The sequence below is a fragment of the Mandrillus leucophaeus genome, unplaced genomic scaffold (genome assembly GCF_000951045.1).
Source record: "Mandrillus leucophaeus isolate KB7577 unplaced genomic scaffold, Mleu.le_1.0 Scaffold239, whole genome shotgun sequence".
In the NCBI taxonomy this organism is placed as follows: domain Eukaryota; kingdom Metazoa; phylum Chordata; class Mammalia; order Primates; family Cercopithecidae; genus Mandrillus; species Mandrillus leucophaeus.
Genome location: NW_012102465.1, coordinates 682,953 through 695,520, shown reverse-complemented (window position 1 = coordinate 695,520; position 12,568 = coordinate 682,953). Strand labels below are relative to the sequence as shown.

General features: G+C 37.2%; 1 protein-coding gene across 2 annotated transcripts in view; it reads right to left on the bottom strand.

Moving 5' to 3' along the window:
- The window catches only part of TRPS1 (trichorhinophalangeal syndrome I), a 302,434-nt gene that overhangs the window by 233,701 nt on the left and 56,165 nt on the right, over positions 1 to 12,568 (bottom strand). The window contains exon 2 of one of the 2 annotated variants that reach the window (XM_011982324.1): positions 4,529 to 4,625. The exons of the other annotated variant lie outside the window; for it this stretch is intronic. The gene's annotated coding sequence lies outside the window, so the exon portion shown is untranslated. The remainder of the gene's footprint in view (positions 1 to 4,528; positions 4,626 to 12,568) is intronic. 2 annotated transcript variants of the gene reach the window in all.

Below are 12,568 nucleotides of genomic sequence, written 5' to 3'. Positions count from 1 at the left end.
ATGATGCTGATTGTGACACGCCAGACACAAACCAACGTATGCTTTCAATGTATACAAACACGCGCAAAGTTCAAAAACAAGTAGAACTATCTAATGTGTTTAGCAGTCAGGAGAGTGACTGAGGAAGAGAGATCAGGAGGAGCACAAAGGGCTTCTAGAGTACTGGCAACATTGTATTTCTTGACATGAGCGATAGTTACACAGGTGTATTTGTTTTGTAATAATTCATTGAGCTACAGACTTAAGATCTGTGCACTTTTCAGCTAGAGTTTAAGAGTGTGTGTGCGATTTTTCAGTGAAACAGCAGTTGCTCTGCAGAGAGCATGGAGTAATACATTGAGAAGAAACCTTTGAGCTGCAATATTTTGATGAGCAAATCAAGCAATCCAATGGAGTGGAATGGGTCATTGACGCCTCAGGCTGAATTACAGGGGAGAAAGGGCCAGGATGTGCTCTAGCAGGCAAACAGGTGGTAAAAGAAGGAAGAGAAGAGAAATTGAAGAGAAAATAAAGTGTTCTGAACAAATGGGATTTCAAAGGGTGAGGAGTTTGAAAAGAGAGATGAAGGGCAAAAACAAGAGCAGAAAGCAACAGACACCCTAACAGGGGTGAAGATAATCAGAGACAGGGAAACAGAAGAGAGAATAAGAACTCTGTATGTGATTCTGCCAGTGGTGGTGGTGGTGGAAAGGCAAGCACAGACACACATCTGTAGATATTAAATGTTCCATGAGGATGCACTATCTTGATTATATGACAAAGACAAGCTACGTAAAGGTGGAAGAGAACTAACATTTCTTGAGTACTTATTATGTACCAGCCATTTGCTTACTGGCTCACGTAATTTCCCCAGTTGGTTTTCACCAAAAGCCTGCTAGTTATTTAGTAGTCCTATTTGACAAATGAGGAAACTGGAACTGAAAGGGGGTTAAGTTGTAACTGCTTACCTAAGAAGACATGAGGGAACAGATGAAAGAGAGCAAATAAAACAATACTGTGTTTTTTTCAGAGAATTCATGTATCTAAAATTCTGAATATTTTTATAAGGCTGAATAAATGTTGTGTTTAAATGAAGTGTGTGCTAGATTCTACCTTCATCTAAGGTGGTTGCTGTAAATCTATGTAATACCAGTAGACCGAGGTATCCCATCTCACCAACAGAATAATGATGAGTGGTTTCTTATTTTGCATAAAAAAGATAAGTTAATAGGTAAAATGCCATCAGTTTTAAACTTTATACCTGGTTAATATTTTCTTAAGACTTTGGCTTCTAGTGTCAAAAGGCTTCTAATGTGTACTAGTAACTAACCAAAAAAAAAAAAAAAAAAGGCAGCACACAAATGTGTTAACAAGAAAACTGGAAAATCTTATTCCTTAAAAAACTGTTTCATGTGGCATTTAGTCTTTGTTTTGTAGGTACACACTGATATAATACAATCACATTGTATTGTACATAATTTACCCCGTCTTTGTATGATATGATGATTTAACACTATTCCATGGAGTTTCTCAGACAGAACCACAAAGTCCAAGACTACAGTCACCTAAACAAGCTTGAGAACTTTGGGTTTAAGCAAAGTAAGAATTAGTTGACCGATCCCCAATCTACAAATGCTTTACATGTTCTAGAAGTCAAAGCATGATTAATGCTTTACATGCTTTACTGCTCTCTACAGGAAATAAGCCTACACATGGATAGAAAAGGATGTTTGTGAAAGAAGCAACATATTACCCAGGAAAAAGCAGCACTCTGTAGCATTATTTAAAATTAATCACGTCCATTAATCCTTTAAAATTTTTGCAGAGCAGCATTTCATAGTAACAGTTTTACCGGATTATTTCAAAAGCAAATTATTACAGATTTCACCTAAACAGTACTGGTATCTGGTGGTATTACCACCATCTTTATACCTGCTAATGACACCATGTTTACTGAGCCTGCAAACCAGGGTGCTATTCAGGGTGCTATTCAGAAAATACAATACTATTATTTAACTGTTACTTAAATGACTTAACATATCATGTTAAATAACAATACTGTTATTTAAATGACTTAACATATCATGAGAATACCAAACAGTACTTTTAATCTTGTTGTAACATTAAGAATGCCCTGTTTTAACATCAAAATAGAACAAGTTATATTAAGTGTGAGATATTATGGCAGTCATTAAGAAAGACAATTGCAGCCTACTAAGTGTTTACCATCTTCCTAGGTTAAAAAATAAATAAATAAAAGATGAAAAGAAAAGAAAAAAGGAAAGAAAAGACAGGTGGTTGTAGGTCCCAAAATATCCTGCCCTGGTTTACTGAAATAAAAGTGGAATTCTCCTTCATGAAGTATCACCAATGTAGTGCAAATGAGCTAAAATAATAGATGGATCCTGGCAGGTAATACATGTAGTCCAGGGTATGAACAGTGAAAAAAACACATGAAATACTTCGGAGAGTGCTAACCAGTTAAAAGATAGCACTGTTCAAGAATATTTTCTGACAGCCAGAATACTGCTTGAGAGATGACTGCTATAGTCTTTGATGCAATAAGTTAGAATAAAGTTAGTCATGTCAAAAGTTCTATACTTTATTCATCTGGGTATCTATCACTTCCCTTTCTCGAAACCTCTGCAAATAATTATCCAAACAAGCTGATACAAGATTTTCTTTTTTTTCTCCAGAAACCAAGGTCAAAGGTATCTGCTGGCATCAGCACTCATTTAGCACTAAATCCTATTTTTGGGCAAATATTACAAACCAACCAAGTGATATGATAACTGATGCTCATAAGTCAAAACTCACGTAACATTTATTCATTCAACATAGTTTCTGAGGACCAACTATGTGTCAGGCGTTGAGTAAAGTGTTGAGTAAGGTGTTGAGGATACAACCGTGAACAAGGCAGAGAAGAAACTTACCCTGAGTGAGGTTATAGTCTACCTGGAGAGAAGAAATAAATAAACAAGGAAGAGCAGTGACTGATGTCAGTTTGGTATAACAACAAGCGGTCTGGGGGTAAAAAGGAAGAACACAAACTAGGATAGGAAAAACTGGCAAGGTGAAAAGAGGATTGAGTGATTCCAACAGAAGAAACAGCAGAAGACCTGGGAAAGGCCTGGATGAAGAATGTGGCTTCTTAAGGGAACTGAGAGAAGTTCAGTGGTATTAGCAATTTCTGTGGTGTTTGGTTAATTTTTTCAATTCTATGAAATAAAAGATTAGCACATAAATACTGTAGAAAATGTCTGTTTTCCTGAAAATATTAGATAACAATGTATCATACGTATTCACAAAAGTTTACATCAAGTTTTCATACAAAACGTTTACTACTGGATTATGGATAGTTTTTCTACATAATCATGTCAAATAAAAAAGCATTACTGAAATGACATAAATTTTTTATTTAAAATACTGTCTCTGATTTTGATGCATTTTTTCATTGTCTGATAAGATAATGCCAATAGTCCTGCTTTTTTTTAATTATCAGGAATTAAATACAACCACGTAAATATAATCATTATATTCTCTATATTTACATATTAACATATATGTACATACATATCATTTATTTTAAATTGATCTCTTCCTAAAAGCTTAATAGTCTGGCTATGAAGCACAAGATGACACATTTAATTTTCAATAGGGTTCCTGTTTACTGTGTCACAGATGCAGAGGCATTGATGGTTTTAAAAGTCACTCTTGTCTATCAGGCTGGAAAATAAAGTACCAATGCAACACCAAATGTCATCCACACAATTAATTTATTCATAACTGTATTTATTGGGCATATAATACGTTTAAATTCGAAGAGAAAATTATTGCTGTCTAAGAAGCTAGCTACCTTTGTTAAAGAAACAAGCCTCACATTAAACATTTCAGTAATAATACAGGAAGAGACATGATTTAGCACCAAAATGAGCAGTGCAAACAGTAAATTCCCTTGAAAGTAATCAGTTAAGTACTTGGCTGGGCATGGTGACTCACGCCTGTAACCCCAACACTTTGGGAGCCTGAGGAGGGAGGATAGCTTGAGGCCAGGAGTTCAAGACCAGCCTGGCCAACATGGTGAAACCCCGTCTCTACTAAAAATACAAAAATTAGCTGGGTGTGGTGGTGGGTGCCTGTAATCTCAGCTACTTGGGAGCCTGAGGCAGGAGAATCGCTTGAACCCGGGAGGTGGAGGCTGCAGTGAGCTGAGATTGCACCACCACACTCCAGCCTGGGCAACAGAGTGAGACTCTGTCAAAAAAAAAAAAAAAAAGTAATCAGTAAGTACTAACAGTTTGCTATCTTTTATTAATATTTCTATTATTTCTTTCATTCATAATAAAATAACCAATGTGGTCAATGGCAGAGGAAACAGTTAATAGAGATGAGAGTGAAGATCATTCTGAGAGAGAAATAAGAATTGCACAGCTACAGGAGACAGAAAAGGGGATTCCAGCAAACAGGAGTAAAAGAAACAAAAGGTTGCTAACAATATTAACATATGCCAAGAAACAGAGAAGAATCTAGGTTTAAACAAATGGCTCACATGGAAGACGTGGTTGCCAAGGTTAATAAGATAGAATCTTGAATCCCAGTTGATGACGCTGGACCACTTGCAGAAAGCAGGAAGCCACTTGAAGTTTCTAAAAAGAAGAGATCAGGAAAACTAAACTAGATGTGGTGTGACGTGCAGACTGAAGAAGGGAAAGGTAGAAAATGAAGAAAAGTTATGGGTTTCAAAATAAATCTTCAACTCTGATCATAAAAAGAAGTGGAATTTTTAAAACTTCAGACATATCGCACAGGTTCAGATAAAAAGATGGGGCTGACTGATATACACACGTGAGACATTAACGATACTGGAGTTTTCCAGAATTTATGTGCTATGATCATCTTTATATAGCTATATTGGGGTTATGACTATCAATATTTTATTTATCTGTTATTTGTATGCTTGCCTGGACAGTGTTCTTTTGTTGTCATTCATATTGATATTCTTACACCTTAGTACAGTATCCCATAAATGAGTAGGTGCTGCTTAATGAATATTTGCTGCATGAACTTATTGAAGTTATTCATGTTTACTGGACAAGCTTCATGAAACTTACTGAAAAGACAAAAATAGAGCTGATCAACTCACTAACTTAGCTCTTGACACTCATCTGTTTGTTTCCATGGACTGCCTGACTGTACTTAGTGTTTTATTCTAGCCCCGTTTATCCTGATCCATTATAATTCTTAAGTTCTTACACCTGCAGCATTTTATCAGGTTTTCCAAATTACTTAAAAACATAAATAAAGGTTTTCCAAAATGAGCCAGATTTTCCCAGTCCCACTGGGAGCTTTCCCAGAACTTGGTTAAAACTCAATTATGATCCCCACTAGTACATCCCATGTAAATCAGTAGCTAAAATAAGGGCCAGGAAGGCTTCAACAGAACACACCTCTTTATTTCAAATCAGATCTATAAAAACAGAGACTTGACAGACCTCAGATTTAGGTGCTAAAGGTTGATCTAAAATTCCATTTTACACCAAATCTCCCTCGTAATCACTCAAGTCTCCCAGTGACTCGCCATCCAGACGGAGTTTGTTTTTTAAGTAGGAACGCTATGAAGTCAGGGTACTTTTCCACAGAGGTCAGTAATCTTTGTGTCTATTCCAAAACAATTCCGCTAAGACTCTGCCGTGGAGAGCCCCAAGACATGAGTGCAATGAAAAAAATAGTTTGATTTGTGAATTTGTGTTAAGGTCATGAAGGTACATTTAGGCACAAGCCAACACTGCCTTTAAGGCCAAAAAAATTGACGTTGTTCTCAAATGTGAGGTAACTAACCTCACGAAAAAGGTGTGGGCAGAGATCTCCTTGTAGCTCCAAAAGCAAATTCTAGCAAAACTACCCCTTTGCCAAAGTTGGACAGGATACAGAGAGAACTACACACACTTACGCACAATTTTACACATACACTCAGAAAAGACACAGATTCAAAGGATTATGCAAGCACATTAACCAAAACCAATAGTGGTTTTGGCTGGGTTTTTACCCTCTTCTTTGAGCTTACTCACGTCTTCACTTTCTTAATTCCCACAATAATATGTATAACTGGCCTATTTTACAGGTTTTTTTTTAAGTGAATAAACAGAAAAGAGAGTACAAATTAAATGAATAAGATAATGCACACTGAAATAGACAGTAAATGCAATGTGCTATAATTTCTTTTATTCCTCCTATCCTTCCCCCATTAGACTATAAACTGCTAACAAGTAGCACACGAAGTGGCCACTCTATATATACTGAAAGAAGATGCCAGCACCCATTGGGAGACAAAGGTACTTTCTGCACAGGTAAATTCAATCACTATATGATATTTATCTATCTATTTATTTATTTATTTATTTATTCATTTATTTATTTATTTATTTATTTTTGAAACAGGGTCTTGCTCTGTTGTCCCAGCTAGAGTACAGTGGCATGATCATGGCTCATTGCAGCCTTGACCTTCCAGACTCAAGCAATTCTCCTGCTTCAGCCTCCCAAGTATCTGGGACAATAGGCATGTACTACCATTCCGGGTTAATTGAATTTTATATATTTTTGTAGAGATGAGGTCTCCCTGTGTTGCTTAGGCTGGTCTCAAACTCTTAGGCTCAAGCCATCCTGCCACCTTGGCCTCCCAGAGCGCTGGGATTACAGGCGTGAGCCACAATGTCCAGCAGTCAATCATTACATGATTACAAAACGCAGGCAGCCAAACAATTTTGGGTGGAAGGATAAAAGGAAATTTGACCAGATTTCCCTTGTTTTCACTTTTCAAAGTCACTGACTCTTATGCTTTAAGATCAATGTTTCTCTTAAACAGCTTGTACACTAAAAATACAGTATAAATCAAGTAGTGGCCGGGCATGGTGGTTCATGTCTGTAATCCCAGCACTTGGAAGGCCAAGTCAGTGGACCACTTGAGTTCAGGAGTTGGAGACCAGCCTGGGTAACACAGTGAAACCCAATCTCTACAAAACAAAATTAGCCGGGCATGGTGGCACATGCCTGTAGTTCCAGGTACTCCAGAGGCTGAGGCAGGAGGATTGCTTGAGCCTGGGAGGCAGAGGTTGCAGTGAGCTGAGATAGTGCCACTGCACTCCAGCTTGGGCAACAGAGTAAGACCCCATTTCAAAAATAAATAAATAAATAAAAAGTCAAAAAGTGGTAGTAGAATATCGGTTGCCTGCTTATGTCACTTCATGAGGACACTCGATATAAGACTAATGTCTCTTTTGACAAATTGAGAGACCTTAACTTCTTAAAGCAGTCAATACTCAGTAGTAGTTACATATATTATTGACAGTATAGTAAATGTACAGTATGTTACAGTATTAGCAACACATACTTTCATAGTATCAAAACACCTTAATTCCATAATCTGAATCCAGAGAAAGTCTTAAGAAACATTAAAACATAATTTAAGCATCAACTTTATACTTGATAATTTCAAAAATTTCCAAGAAAAAAAACTCTATAAAAGGCACTTTGCAGAAATTCCTCATGAAGAATTATTAATTTTATGTACCTCTTTCTACCTGAACCTGGTTTTTCCTAATATCCATCTACATGTTAATTGATAAAAGAGACACAAGTTCATTACGGGAATGATAAAACAATATCCTCTGAATTTGATAATGATTATCTTTTCTTTCATGATGGAAAACATGCATTTCCTTAAACCACTGAAGGAAATAACATCCTCTCCCTATTCTACAATGCCTCCCCATGCCTGCCTTTAGGAATCTTTGCAGCGACAAAATGATGAGCATGGAGTTTTAAGCTTTTAAAAGACACAGGTCTACTGTTCAAAAGTGCTATCTGCCATTGTCGTTCATGTTCACAGGAATAAGCAAATCATAGTGCTAATATGAACATGCATAAAACAGCAGGTCTTTGGGGAAAACCCTGGAAATGAATTGCTGGTAGCTAACATACCTACAGTACGAGTACGTGTTCCAAAGGACTGAAAGCAATACAACTTTACGTCATTTTCTCAACTCCTAAGGTTTCCGTAAGTGTTGAAGGACGTAGTCTATGTTCAAATTAGGAGAGGCTATTGGTTAGAGGTAAACTCACGTATTGAAAACTAAGTTTTTGGATAATTACAGTTCAAGATGCAACACTCTCATTTATACCCACTCTCCCTTATATAACAAGGAAGCCTCTGAGTCTGACAATAGAACTTCTGCATTTATTCAGGTATTTAGGAGCCAGCATGTCGGAAGCAATTCAATTGCTTAAACCTGATTTTACTACCTAACTTGGGGGTGGGGAGGTGTTGCAGGGAACAGTCTGGATTCGTATGTATCAAGTTTTCTGTTTTGGAATATAACTTAAAATATTTTTGAAGAAATATGGTAAAGTGATTATCCTTCTGGAACTAGATACACCGACACTGTCACATTAACTCACAGCTTGTTAAATACTGTGCAATCTTTCTATAACATTCTTTGTTATGAGACTAGAATCAGCATATGGGAATTGCTCTTTTCCTGCTAAACTGAAGTCATTACTAACTACTCATCTGTGACATGTACTCTTTCTTGTAACCAGGGATTTTAGCTTCACAAAATTTAGAAACTGCCGCATTGTTTCTTGGCATTGCTTTCAAATGTGACATCATTTAAATTTTGGAATACTCCGTTTTAGCAAATACACTAGTGGGTGCCAGGTTAAAAGATGACTGTCCAAAAAGGGGCAGCAGGGTCTCTGTAGGGAACAACCACAGATTATTCTTTCAATCTATACCATCCCACGCCTTTCACCAGAGGCACACTGAATTACAATGAGCTCAACAAATACATTTCAAAATGGGTTATCAAATTACCAGCCTATAGCAATGGCTTCCCGTCACTGAAGATCTATATTGAAAAACAACTGTGACATGGAAATGAAAACTCCATTTTCATTTGGGAGGCCAGGGCGGGTAGATCACCTGAGCTCAGGAGTTCGAGGCCACCCTGGCCAACATGGTGAAACCCCATCTCTACTAAAAATACAAAAAATTAGCTGAGCATGATGGCGTATGCCTGTAGCCTCAGGTACTAGGGAGGCTGAGGCAGGAGAATCACTTGAACCTAGGAGGCGGGGGTTGCAGTAAGCCTAGATTGCACCACTGCGCTCCAGCCTGAGCGATAGAGTGAGACTCCGTCTCAAAAACAAAACAAAACTCCTTTTTCAGTTTTCCTAATTTCTAAAGTCTACAATATATGTGTAATCCCAGCACTTTGGGGGACTGAGATGGGAAGAATTCCTTGAGGCCAGGAGTTCAGGACCAGCCTAGAAAACATAGCAAGACTCCGTCTTTACAAAAAATTAGAAAATTAGCCAGGCATGATGGCTTGTGCCTGTAGTCCCAGCTATTTAGGAGGCTGAGGCTGGAAGAGCCCTTGAGCCCAAGAGTTCAAGGCCACAGGGAGCTATGATCACACCACAGCACACCAGCCTGGGCAACACAGCAAGACCCTGTCTCAAAAAAAAAATAAAAGAAAACATATATATATACACACACACACACATTCACTTATTAAAAACACTATATACATACATAATAGTCATATATATGATATGAATACAAACAGAAACATACAGATGGACCTATTGACTCATTTATTGCTGAGCAAAAAAAAATAGAGAACTGTGTTTAAATGACAAAAATGACAGAAAATCACTATCATTCACACCCTCTGAAAGTCTTATTTTGGAAATTTTTGTATGATTTCTAGAACTTCTTCCATTATTTAAAAACTTACATAACCAAAAGAGTAATTCTAATCATCTCATCAATGCACTCTGTAAGCTTCCAGTTATGAAACTTGTGAATTTTATAATCCAAATACAATTCAATAGCAGCACCTGTCAACAAAAATTTAGAATTAGTACTCTCAGTTAGGGACATATTTTCTATCAAATAAAAAATAACTCCAAAGGTGCATGGTAATTTCTCCTAGAAAATATGAATGACTGTGTCAGTGTTAAAAAAAAAAAATGCTTTGATAACCTAACTCCAGCAAAAACATTAGTAATTTTAATCATTTTTATTATTCCCTAAAAAGACATATTTCATTAATGTTTTTATCTCTGATATTGAAAGCATGCTTACTTCATGGAAAAAAAAAAAATATATATATATATATATACAGGCACACCTCAGAGATACTATAGATTCAGTTCCAGACCACTACAATAAAGTTAATATTGCAATAAAGCAAATCACATGAATATTTTGGTTTCCCAGTACATATAAAAGCTACATTTACATTATACAATGGTCTATTAAGTGGGTGATAGTATTATGTCTAAAAAATGCACTTAGTTAAAAACATTCTTTAATGCTAAAAAATACTAACAATCATCTGAGTCTTGAGCAATTTGTAGTCTTTTTGCTGGTCTTGCCTCATCGTTGATGGCTGCTCAGTGGAGGTTTTTGCTGAAGGTGGGGGTATCTATGGCAATTTCTTAAAACAAGGCAACAATGAAGCTTCCCACATCAACTGACTCTTCTTTTCATGAATGATTTGTTTGTAGCATGCAATGCCATTTGATAGCATTTTACCCACGGTAGAACTTCCTTCAAAACTGGAGTCAGTCATCTCCAACACTGCTGCTGCTTTATCAACTAAGTTGATGGAATATTCTAAATCCTTTGTCATTTTGACAATGCTCACAGCATCCCCACCAGGAGTAGCTTCCATCTCAAGAAACCACTTTCTTTGCTCATCTTTAAGAAAAAGCAACACCTCATCCATTCCAGTTTTATCAGGAGATGGCAGTAATTCAGTCATATCTTCAGGCTCCACTTCTAATTCTAGTTCTCTTCCTATTTCTACCACATCTGCACTTACTTCCTCCACTAATGTCTTGAAGCCTTCCAAGTCATCCATGAGAGTCGGAATCAACTTCTTCCAAACTTTTGCTAATGCTGATGTTTTGACAACCTCCCATGAATCACGAATGTTCTTAATGGTATCTCGAATGATGTATCCTTTCCAGAAAGTTTTCAACTCACTTTGTCCAGATCCACCAGAGGAATCACTATGGCAGTTATAGCTTCATGAAATGTATGTCTTAAATAATGACTTGAATTTTGAAATTTCTCCTTGATCCAAGGACTGCAGAAGGGACGCTGTGTTAACAGGCATGAACATAACATTCATCTCTTTGTACATCTCCATCAGAGCTTCTGGGGTGACTGTGTGCACTGTCAGTGAGCAGTAATACTTTTAAAAGAATCTTTTTCCAAGTAGTAGGTCTCAAAAGTGCACTTCAAATATTCAGTAAACCATACTGTAAACAAATGTGCTATCCTTCAGGCTTTGCTGTTCCTTTTATAGAGCACAGCCCCACAGAGTAGATTTACCATAATGATTAAGGGTTCCAGAATCTTTGGAATGCTAAATCAGCAACGGATTCTACTTCAAGTCATCAGTTGCATTAGCCCCTAACTAGTCAGCCTGTCCTTTGAAGTTTTCAATCCAGGCATTGCCTATTCCCCTCTAGCTATGAAACCCCTAGATGGCATCTTCTTCCAACAGAAAGCTGTTTTGTCTCCACTGAAAATCTGTTGTTTAGTGTAGCCACCTTCATCATTGATCTTAACTAGATCTTCTGGATAATGTGCTACAGCTTCTTCATCATCACTTGCTGCTTCACCTTGTACTTTTATGTTATGGATATGACATATCTCTTTAAAACCCATGAACCAACCTCTGCTGGCTTCAAACTTTTCTTCTGCAACTTCTTTATCTCTCTCAGTTTTCACCGAATCAAACAGAGGGCCTTGCTCTGGATTAGGCTGTGCCCGAAGGGAATGTCATGGCTGGCTTCATCTTCTCTCTAACCACTAAAACTTTCTCCATATCAGCAATAAGGCTGTTTTTGCTTTCTTTTCATGTGTGTGCTCAACAGAGTGGCATTTTTAATTTCCTTCAAGCACTTTTTCTTTGCATTCACAACCTGGCCATGTGGCACAAGAGGCCTAGTTTCTGGCTTCTCTCTTTTTCAGCATGCCTTCCTCACTAAGCTTAATCATTTCTAGCTTTCAATTTAAAGTGAGAGACATGAAACCCTTCTTTTCACTTGAACACTTAGAGGCCACTGTATGGTTATTAATAGGTTGAATTTCAAAATCGTTGTGTCTCATGGAATAGGGAGGACCAACGAGCCCCAGAGAGACAAGGGAACAGCCAGACAGTGGAGCACTCAAAACAAACACATTTATCAATTAAGTTTGCCATCTTACGTGGGCACCACTCATGGCTCCCCAAAACAATTACAATAGTGACATCAAAGATCACAGACCACCATATCAGATATAATATAATAATAATGAAAAGGTCTGAAATATAGCACGAATTTTCCAAATGTGACAAAAGAGACATAAGGTAAACACATATTTTTGAAAAAATGGTGATGACAGATTTGCCTGACGCAGGGTTACCACAAACCTTTATTTATAAAAAAGGTAACATCTACGGAGTGTAATAAATGAAAGTGTAATAAAACGAGGCATGCTTGCATATGTATATATGTATATATACACACATAC